Source organism: Elgaria multicarinata, chromosome 15 (assembly GCF_023053635.1).
Source record: "Elgaria multicarinata webbii isolate HBS135686 ecotype San Diego chromosome 15, rElgMul1.1.pri, whole genome shotgun sequence".
Classification (NCBI taxonomy): domain Eukaryota; kingdom Metazoa; phylum Chordata; class Lepidosauria; order Squamata; family Anguidae; genus Elgaria; species Elgaria multicarinata.
This window is the reverse complement of record NC_086185.1, coordinates 18737865-18749939: the sequence shown is the minus strand read 5'-3', so window position 1 is coordinate 18749939 and position 12075 is coordinate 18737865.

Below are 12075 nucleotides of genomic sequence, written 5' to 3'. Positions count from 1 at the left end.
AAAGTAGCCAATGGCGGAGAATGATGGAACATGCACACCAACAACTGGACAGCCACACCTTCCCAATTTCTTCCTTACTACACTGAGGAAGGACCATAGCTAAGTTGTAAAGAACATCATTTTCATGGAGACGGTAATAGGCTTAACCTCCAGCACTTGGAAAGATCTTTACGGACCAATGATCAGACCTGGTAAAAGTAGGGTGACCATATGAAAAGGAGGACAGGGCTCCTGTATCTTTAAAGTTGTATAGAAAAGGGAATTTCAACAAGTGTCATTTGAATGCATGTAGCACCTGGTGAAATTTTGTCTTCATCATAACAGTTAAAGCTGCAGGAGTCCTACCCTCTTGACCAGATACAAAAGAGAGGAAGGCACCTGCAGCTTTAACTATTGTGATGAAGAGGGAAGTTCACCAGATGCTGGTGACACCTGCTGAAAATCCCTTTTCTCTTCAACTGTTAAAGATACAGTTGCCCTGTCCTGTTTTCCATAGGGTCACCCTAGGTATAAGGCAGCTTTCCTTTATCCTAAAAAGAGCTACAGTGCATATACTACACCAGGATTGAAGTCAGCTTTAATGCCCATCTTATGTTTGCATGGTAGGACCACAAGGTCACTAAAATTGCTATCATGGCTCAGGGCAATAGCTCATCCTCTCACACAACTGGCAGTAGTCAAAATCAACATCTTTATATAATTTGGACATTTTTCTCATAGATATTCAATGAAAATAAAGTGGCAAATTTGGACATAATTTATGCAAATTGAAACCACCACCACCCCACCAATTTCTGGAAAATCTGTGAAATGGCCCTGGCATGCTGCAGATCAAGTTGGATGCCACAGCGAAAATCAAAACAAAGTCAGAGTGAGGGTGGCAAGCCTTGGAATTCCAGCCCCAAACCAGATTTCTCTGACATCCCTAACATCCATTCATGTGAAGCAAGCAGAATGTCATCATCTACACCATTATGAAAGCAGTATGAAAGTGGTATATAAAAGGCAGGAGCCACACTACTGCTTTATAGTGATATTGAAGTGCACTGCAGGATCTACACTACTGCTTTTAGTGGTACTGAAGTGCACTGACAACTGTTGGGGCCCATGACACATCTACACCAAGCAGAGTATAATACTATGAAAATGGTATATGGTATGTGTCAGTGGGTCCCAACAGTTGTCAGTGCACTTCAATACCACTATAAAGCAGTAATGTGGCTCCTGCCTTTTATATACTGCTTTCATACCACTTTCATAGTGGAATATCTGCTTGGTGTAGATGATCCCTCAGTTTCCCTATGGCTAGTGTTTATGTTAGGAGTCTAGCACTTAGTCATCTCTCAGTGAGCTCCCACCTTATGGAGAGAATGAAGCCTACAGTGAAAAGTGGAGTGGGCCTTCAAAGGAATCTGGCCCAGGGAATAATGTCTCTGGGGGAGTAAACCTCCTGAGAAACTCCAACTCAAGCATGGTGTCAGGGTCTTGGTTCTGCACCATAGCAGCTTGTCCTGCTAGTCTTCTTGATCTACCTGATTCTTTTATCTTTGTGACAGAGTCATTGCTGCTGCTCAGGGTTTTGGTATGGAGCTATGCACATATCTTTCCAGGACATTTCCTGTGTTCTCAGTTGTGGTGGCCAAATACAGATGGATGAATCTGCCAACTTTGCTTTCTTTAAGCTTTTCATCCCCGCCCCCCCCCCCATCTTGCTTTTCTCTTGAACTTTGAGAATGTATCCATTCCTGAAGTTTGGTTCATTCCAGACATTGAGGCTCAAAAAAAAGAAAGAAAGAAGAAAATGCATGATCACTAGGGATGTACAGATTTGGTAAAATCTGTTTTGTATGCATTCCACAGATCATCAGGTGTCTTTCGTTCTGTCATCCATTGGGAAGGGCGGTTCCCAGTGTTGGATCTTCTCCAATTTCCCAAATTTGTGCAAATTCACATTCACAAAAATGTGTAAATCCTCCTAAAAATGCCCAAACCCTTCCCCAAAAGTACATTTTTTGTACTAGCCTCAGGGGAAATGCACTGTTTTGATAGATTTTTCTGGTTTGCTTGGTTGGTTTTCATTTTAATTTTATGTAATTTTCAATGACTAAATTTGCATCAAATTCTGGAAAGTTTTTTTAAAAAAAGTCTGTGTAATTTGTCTGCTGTGAAATCTGAAGGACAGATTCATAGAATTCTTAACGCATTTGATTCTGTTGCAGATTTTTTCAAACATCCCTTTTGACAACTCATAAGCATGTTTGCTTACATTTCTCCTAAAACATACTTTCTGTTAGGACTGTGCACGGACACCCCCCCCCAAACCGCTTCGCGGCCTGATCCAGAACTTTCAGATCAGGCCCAAACTGCTTCGGGTCAATCTGTGCCTCCCCCACTCCACTCCACGGAGTGAGATCTGGAGGGGCGGATCGAGATTTTGCCCCCCTTCCCTACTTATTTGCTTCCATGGTGGACGTCGGAGGCAGGTAACTAGAGAAGAGGGGACAAAATGGGGGCCAAATAAGCCCCCCTTCCCCCATACTTCGCTCCACTGCCATCACCACATGGACTGTGGTGACGGAGCCAGGTAAGCCCCCCTCCCCACACTTACCTGTGTCAGTTGTGGTCCAGCGCAGGCTTTAACTGAGGCCCAGACCTCAAAGTGGAAGCAGGTTGTGGCCTGCTTCTTCTTTGAGGCTTGGGCCTCAGTTGAAGCCTGCGCCGTACCGTGACGGACACAGGTAAGCCCCCTCCCCACTGCCCCCTTACCTGGCTCTGCTGCCGTCGCTGCACAGACTGCGGCGGTGGTGCTGATGCCAGGTGAGCCCCCCTCCCCCCCCCCACTTACCTGCATTCAGAGCTCCGGATGGAGGTGAACTGCTTTGCCTTGATCTGCAGCTCCCCCGACCCGATTCGGATCTGCCTTTGGTGGAGGCAGATCGGGCCCCTCCTCTCCGGATTCACGATCCGAATCGGAGTGGAGCACAGTCCTTTCAATATTATTTTCCCCCAGTATACACGTTTCAAACATTTTCCCCAGTATAATGCATTTTAACATTATATTCCCCAGTATACACATTTTGTATACATATTTTCAATTATTGGCAGACTCCACTGCAACATTTGGAGAATTTCGAAGGAGCACTGAGTTTCCATTGGCAAAATGGTTTTAAAAAATGTGAAATTAGGTATGTTTGCATTACAATGTCAACTGAACAAATTTCTCACCCATTCTTATCAGGCTGAAACATGATAGAAATCTACTGTGCGGGTACAATTTTTAAGCATTTTTATATGTGGGGTACAGATTGCCATTGAATATCTCTCCTGTGCTATTGATGTGAACATCTGATTGCTTCTACCATGGAGAGAAAGGGGATTTTGTCCTGTGAATTAACCCTCTCCTCTGACCAATAGAGGTTTTACATCCAGATTCTTGCGAAGTAATTGAAGCAAGAACTGATTTCAGCTTCGGGTGCGAAGATGCCCTTGGTGTACTGGAACTCATGTGACTGTTTTCTGTAAGGTGAAGCATCCATGCAAAGGTGCTCCATCAGTGAGTGACAAAAAATGTCTCCAGGGCTGATACAAGCCAAATCTATTTCAAAGAGCAGATGAATTCAATTTCTGTTTCTCAAGCTTTGCATCTGAAACTATTATTGGCCTTCATTTTGATTTGATACCTTCCAGGTTTTTTTTTACAGTTCTTTTGGGATTTTCTTGTGGTTTGTTTATTTGTTTGTTTAATTTCCAGGAGAGAGAGAGAGAGAGAGAGAGAGAGAGAGAGAGAGAGAGAGAGAGAGATTACTTCTTCGTGGTTTTCTGCCAAGCCTTGAAAACCAGGTCTAGGTTTGTGCTTTGCCAATATTGACACCTATACTTTGCTCTGTAAAACATATTTTCTTATTCTCATGTTTAACTTCTTGCAGAGCAAAAACAAACAAACAAACAAACAAACAAACAAACAGAGAGATCTGGGGTGGAGAGAAAGGTGTCAATGTAGTCATGTCATGATTCCCCAACTATCATTGAGAGGAAAGAGCTGAGTCTATTTCATTGGTCTCTCAGGTGTATTTATTCAAAGAGCATTTTGATTACCAAGACACGTTAGAGGTGAAAAATAAAACAGAGTAAGTGCTCTGGAGGGGTCCCTGTTCATCACGAGAATCCATTTGCATTGCAAAAAGGATGCTGTATTTGGTAGACCTCTTCTATTTCTGTCCCAAAGGCTTTGAAACCAATCTTGTCCAAAACATCTGAACTCTTTCCTTCATTTAGAATCAAATGAAAGGTTGGGTTTTGTGATCCCTTTGCAATTTAAATTAATCAAATTAACTCAACTGTGCATGCTTATTCCCTTTCCAAATGGCCTTTCCTCCTCCCTGTAAACTGGGAACGTGTTATTTCAGTGGAGGCTATTATGCAAATAGGGTTGCCTACCTACAACCACTTCTAATGAGGTGAGTGTGTTCCGTTGCCCACCAATATTTTCAAGGTACCCAGAAGAGCAACCTAATGCAGTGCTGCTTTTGTGAGCCTCAAATTGATTGTTTATTTATTACTTTATTTGTTTGTGGCATTTGTATACTGCTGAATCTCCAGCAGTTCACAATATTACAGTTTTAAGACATGGACCAAAAATTCACCTGCAAACTTCTGCTTGTACGTCAGGGGTTTCCTTCTCAACTCTTGAATGCTCCCCAAATTTGCTCTAGGAGATCACCCCTGTTGGAAACCTGGTGTGACTTACAGCAGAGTTGTTTTATATACAGAGAAGTGTTGCAACACAGCATTTAGCACTGGAGGCAATACATTATTATTCTTGATTATGATTATGATTATGTATCCTGCTTGTGGGTCCCTGGTTGGTTGGCCACTGTGTAAATAGAATGCTGGACTAGATGGACCCTTGGTCTGATCCAGCATGGCTCTTCTTATACTCTTAAGCAAGCAAAGGCATGACATATGCTTCCTTTCTGTAGAGACCATTAGCTTCATCCCACGTACCTGTTTCCCTCGAATTATCCCCTTCTTTTCCCTTTATAGCACAATTAGAGCAGGATGCATGGGGATACTTCACAATCAAAGCAGATTATAAGCTGGAAAACTTCTGAATCCTTTGCACGCAATTCACAGTGACTGCACAGTATAATGCTGGTGTGATTATTATTATTTATTTATATAGCACCATCAGTGATAAAGTTCCATATGCCACCTGTTCAAGAGTCAAAGAGGAAGAAGAAAGAAGAAGGAGAGGAAGAGGAGCGAGAAACTGACCAAGCTACAGGACATTCTCTATCAACGCATTGTGTCAGGAAGCAGGCACAGTTGTTCCTATTATCCAACATCTCCAAGCTGCTGGAACCCATTTGGAGGATGTGCATTGGTTGTAATGGGAAGGGATAATTTGATATTCTAGTGGTGTCTGTTCCATTGGTGAAAGGCCAACCAATCAGCTCTACATGCACATACTTTCATCTAGTGATGTGCACTTATATGAAAACCAGCCCATAGACCAGGGTAGAGATGGTTGAGAATTTTGTTTCTTCTTTCTTTCTATTCTTTTCTTCTCTCTCCAAAAATCACACATTTCTTCATTGAGGGATTAGGGGTTTGTTTTTTAATGGATCTGGGTAAAACTGTGGTTATCCAAGTTCAGGGCTTTGTGTGCTTAGCTCTTAAATGTCTGGGATAGAATTCGATTTAGATTTAAATACACATACATGCACACACCTCAAATGCAAGAGAAACTAAAACTGATTCATCTACTCAACCTTTGTTGTCGTTGTTATCCTCCTCCTCCTCCTCATCCTCCTCCTCCTCATCCCAGGGCTCCATGACTGCTAGCATACCAATTCAAAAGGAGATCTATTTGTCTTTGTGTCATCCGTGGAACTCTATGCAACTTGACCCATCCGGACACCTCCATTTTTTTTCTTCGTATCAAAACTGGATTTCATTAAGAGGTTTGGGTATTGAAAGAGAATGCTGATTGAAAGCTGGTTACAGAAAGATGTGCTGGTTTGTTAATACTAAAGATGATACAGTATATTTGAAAGGTCAGTAGATAAAACTATCTAGGACCCTTTTCTCATGAATATATTTAATTTGCTCTGCAAATGGTTTCAGCTGCATTTTCACAAAATACATACTGCTTCCCTCTCTCTCTCTCTCTCTCTCTCTTTTCTTTTCTTTTTTTCTTTTTTGTAATTAATGTTTCCTAATAATTCAGCCAGTCAGGCTGTCTTAATCATAATTCATTCTAGCATAAAATAAATCTTGCTGTGTTTGACGAGAACCAGGTCAACTTAGCTTATTTCTTTTTTCTGTTCCTTCTTATTTTGAAAGATTAGAATAGCGAATAAACTTGCCCATTTTTGTGTGTGTGTGTGTGTGTGTGTTCTTCAACAGAGGAAGGATGGAGAATAAATTCTGCTTGGAAGACAGTATGTACATGTGGGTGTGGTGTGGAGGTAGGAACCAGAACCACTTCTAATTTTATTTTGATTGTTTGCTTTAGACTCATCGGAAGATGCAAATTAACAGTTCTTGCACTGACGGTTCTCCATGGAGTACTAATTGCATGCAGTATGCTCCGAACTGATTATGTGAATGATTGCCAAAAATAATTAAGATCCTTTATGGAAAACACAGGACCGGGGGGGGGGGGGGGTTAGAGGGTGGGAAAATTGCCACCAAATTTCACCTAAAGTAGGGTCCCTGCTTAAACATCAGAGGAATTTCAAAGGAAGTTCAGACGAGGCTACAGAAACTTCTTGATAAAAACATATACACATCAGTAGGTTATAGTGAGCATCATGTATGGTGAAGAGCGTCTGTGTGGAATAGGGATTAGAACTGGGCTGCAGAACCACATGCTGAAGTCCATTTTGGGGAAACTCTTGTGCGGGAGGGGATATTCCTAATCCAGTAAACATGAGCATTTTTTTCTCTGCAAGGTTTGCATATCCTCATGTGATTGCATAAAAATGTTCATGGGGGGGGGGATACTTTAAAAATGCACATTTAAAAATAATACAGATTTTCATGCTTTTATCAATGGGGGGGAGGGTCTGGATTTGAGCTTTAACAAAATGTGCACCCAAGCACACACTTTTCCTATTTAAACTACAATAAAAAGGTTGCGTTTGGGAATTGGGAACAAGGTGAGCTGAGTTTTGGGGTGGAACTCAGAGAAAGTGAAGATTGAGCTTTGAATGCTTCTCCCATCCTTACAATGCTGATCATGACCTTCCCAACACACAGAGGGTGGCAGGCCTGGGCACTGTGAGGCGACAAAGCAGTTGGAGAAAGCACACTCATTCTCACTCTCCCACACATTGTGTGAGGGGTGTGCAATCCATGGATTGGCATCTGGGGAGCCGAGCCACTGAGAAATTGCAGGGCCTCGAGCACCAGCCAGACACCCACAACATCCCTACTCTTCAGCATCTGGGGGGGGGGAAACACAGTAATCTGGTATCAGATCTTGGAATAGTTTAACACTAAGCATATGAAGACCAAGGATAAACGCTACAGAAGTAGGGGTGTATCCAGTTCTCGCTACAGCAAAACACCAATAAATTCAAATATGCCGACTTACATCTTTGCTATGGGTTTTGACTTTTGTTCCCCAGTCAGGTTCGCAGAAAATAAGAAAACAAATGTGCTGTTGGTAATTAACAGAACATTAATTCACTGATGACAAGAAGAAAGAAAATTAATTGTTGAAATTGGCAATAAACCTAGAAACAAAAGAACTTTGGTTGATTTGTTGTTGGGTGGTGTGTGTGTGTGTGTGTGTGTTTTAATCTTTCTGTCATTTGCCAGAGTGATGCATAGATGAAAAGGTTGCAGGCATTAAATTTCCCCCATCGATATTTTCTGAAATTTTTATCCAAGCATGGGGATGCTCCACTTTATGCCAGTTTTGAAAATTTACAAGACTATGCTGTGCTGGAAATTAAACTGTATTTCTTCAGCTTTAATAACTTTATTCAAACTTCTGTGTATCTAGTTTTCAATGTATTTGATAACACTTTTCTTCAAACAAATCCTCAGACAAAATTGTTAATGAGTATCAATCCATACTTACTCAATATCAATTCATATCTTAGTAAGCTGAGCTGAAATACACCCCCACCACCCACCCACCCACTTCACTATCAAGTTTATGGGCTGTAAACTTGGGGGAGAGATGTTTCATCATGGGATGGAGAACAAATGGGATAAAAGAATGGGATAAACGTACTATTAATCTAATGATGTGGATGCTTCTGAATTCTTCCTCATAGCGCATTTCACATCATTTGTGTTCCTGAACACTAACAACTTTTTTTTTTGGGGGGGGGGGTGTTTCAGGAAAATGCACATTTTTCCCCAGCAAAAAATGTGCATTCCCACCCACCACTCACCCATTAGTTAAAGCATGTGTCGTGGTATTGAATAATTTGCAGAGCGTAGTAACCACAAATAGCTAGAAGCATTAAGTTATTGACTTGAGAGTCTTACTATTAGATCAATGTTCTTTTCACCCAAGGACAAAATCCAAACAGCCCGTAAGCATGACTCCACCATTCCAGCGACAGAGGGTTCAAAAACGCTTTATTGATTAGTAATCAAGGCCTGGTCTCTTCAAAGGGAGCAATCAGACAAAAGACATAGGGAATGCAGTACAGTATTTGAGCCTGCAAGGGCCCAGTTGCAGGGCCCAGTTGCAGCATTAACCAATCAGAACATAACACTGGGGCATAGCTAATTATGCTAAACAATTCTCTCTGTTCTATAAACAATACCTTTGGCCTTACAGTAAGTTACAAAAAGTTAACTTTGACACAGGAATACTGGAGCCGGAGCTCTTGTTTATATTAGATAAGACAGATGCAAGGATGCACACAAGGAGATATTTTCGCATACATGACATTATGACATTTTGCCTGCAATTTTATGGCTACTTTACAGTCTCCTGTTAAAAATGGAGAGACTTCTGCTAACATTTTCCCCCTTTAAAGCGATTTAAAACTTAAGCTTGCTAGCTTCTTTTAGATCATCTGTGGCTAAGGCTTCAAAATGCAAATACATTTGCTGGTGGCTTGATCAACTGAGGAAGGAAACAATACTCACATAGATTTTGTCAGTAAGAAACTTTACTGTAACAAACTTTCCTTTACATATGGTCATAGATATATACAGCATACTTCACCAACAATGGCAATGACAACCTGACAACAGCATGACAATGTTGACAACAAGATGCCTTTAAACAGGGACATCTTAAATACTTTCCCTTTTGGCTCAATTAACCAATTGTCTCTACTCCAGGTCTTGCACGTAGGCCAAACTGCCAGCCTCCAGTCTAAACACCTGTTGCAGTCCAGAGACAAATCTGCCAAGCACTTTAACTCTATGAAGTCCTTTCTTTCCTCTGTGGAGAAAATTCACCCCAACAGCCTGAACATGTGGATTTGGAGTGGAGGGATTTGTGCATGTTTTGGAAGTTTGCATTTGCTTAAATGCACACTTTCTAATGCAACCTTGAGAAATTGTGACAAATTCCCAAGAATTGGAATCCTGCTCGTGTCCATGTTCACAGTGGCGAATGGGACATGCTTGCAAACAGGAATGAAAATCCCATACATCCCTTAACTTGAGGGAGGAGGGTATTTTATTTATTTATTTATTTATTACATTTTTATACCGCCCAATAGCCGAAGCTCTCTGGGCGGTTCACAAAATTAAAACCACAATAAAACACCCAACAGGTTAAAACACAATTACGAAATACAGTATAAAAAGCGCAACAAGGATAAAACCACACAGCAAAGTTGATATAAGATTAAAATACAGAGTTAAAACAGTAAAATTTAAATTTAAGTTAAAATTAAGTGTTAAAATACTGAGAGAATAAAAAGGTCTTCAGCTGGCGATGAAAGCAGTACAGTGTAGGCGCCAGGCGGACCTCTCTGGGGAGCTCGTTCCACAACCGGGGTGCCACAGCGGAGAAAGCCCTCCTCCTAGTAGCCACCTGCCTCACTTCCTTTGGCAGGTGCTCACGGAGAAGGGCCCCTGTGGATGATCTTAAGGTCCGGGTAGGTACATATGGGAGGAGGCATTCCTTCAGATAGCCTGGCCCCAAACCGTTTAGGGCTTTAAATGTCAATACCAGCACTTTGAATTGGGCCCGGACCTGGACTGGCAGCCAATGAAGGATATGATTGGTTAGCAAGAGGTTGCTGTTTCAGGGATTCAGATAGTTGAATCAATATGCAATGGTGTTTTTTGGTGTGTGTATTGGTTTTTTAGAGTAGCTGATTTGTTTTTACTGACATTATCCTAAAAGTTGCTTCCCCAAACTCTGCCAGACATACCAACAGGACATGTGTTTCTAAAATAGATGGCCAGATTACAGAAGCATTCAAGAAATTTAATTGATGCTTTAGGATATGATCATTCAGCAGTTTATCAAAGCTCGCCTATTGATTTTGCAAATCACTCATTTCTTTGAAGGTACCTTTGTACAACTTTTCATTGTTTCTGGATCTTGAGGGGTGGAGGGGGGGTGAAGAAAGAAAGAAGAAGCTTAGATATAATCTTCCTGATAAAGCTGTAAAGAAGATAAGCCACAGGTCTTGTCTCCCATGGAGCAGAATGAGTTTCTTGGGTTTAGGGCAAAGAAAATCAGTGCCAAGCCACCAAATTGTCTTTTCCGCAACATGTCTCTTATCTCTTATCAGCCTGGACCCTAATGTTGATGGATACAGATATTGCGGTGGCTTTAACACCTTCCCTCTCTGGCTAAGTTCATCTTCTTTTCTGTTTGCTCTTGACGGAGGGACAATGATAATCCGTCAAAAAGGGCAGACATGTAACTTTCTGTGTTATATTATCCATGACTTACGATGTTTCTTGTTTTGTTCTTTCGGAGGGGCAACCATTTGCAATAGCAGAGCCAGGGATGGACTTTGGGATGCAAGTCCAGGGCCATGGAATAACACACACACACACACACACACACACACACACACACACACACCCACACCCCAGAATAGCCATGTCACTCACTCAATAAAACAAGAAACAGCCCAACCTTCCTGGGGATGGGCATAAGAACATAGGAAGCTGCTTCCTACTGAGTCATGCCATCGGTCCATTTAGCCTAGTACTATTGACACTGACTGGCAGCAGCTCTCCAAAGCTTTTCAGGCAGGCATTTTTTTTTATTTTTTTTACCTGGAGATGCTTAGGGATGGGCAAAGAAGTGATGTCTGAGATCACTAGCATCTCCCAACCTTGTTGGGCTACTTGTTTGGTTCCCAATTCCTGTTCAGCAATTGAGCAGCAATTGAAAGGGAGGATTTGTGCAAACCTCCCCAGTTTCCTCCATAGTCTACTGAGGAAATTTGCATAAATCAGGAATTGTATGCAAGTCGAACTGGGAATTGGGATCAAGATGAATGCAAGCAAATGTTGGAAACTTTGTGAATACTTTGGTAGACACATGCTTGTGCTCATGCTTTTGTTCAGAGCTTCACACAGAGCATGCTCACACTGGCTGCCCATTCGCTACTGGCCAGGCTTAAGATTTTAGTACAAGTATACAAAGCCCTAAACAATTCAGGACTGGAATACATGAGAGTGTGCCTTCTCCATTACCAGCCTGTCAAGTCACTGAGGTCACCAGAGGGCATGCTCCTGGCGGTTCCATATGGATATGTGGCCCAACTGGAGTCCACCAGGACTAGAGACCTCGGTGTAGTGGCCCCCTTCCTATGGGATTCCCTGCCTTTGGAGGTCAGGCAGGCACCAACATGCAGTTTCTTCCAGCACCTTGTTATTTCAGCCTACTTTCCTTTAGTAACTTGGCATGGTTTATCAAAACTCAGCTTTATCAGAACTCTGTTCCTGTTGAAAACTAGTAATTATTTTAACACAGTGTGTTTATTGTGCTGCTCACCACTACAGAATCTTTGAATGTGGAGCAGTATACAAATATTGTAGATACATAATAATAAAATGGATGTTTTGCGAACAAAAGCAAAAGTCTCATAGATCCTTAAAGATGCTGTGGGTTGAACTGGG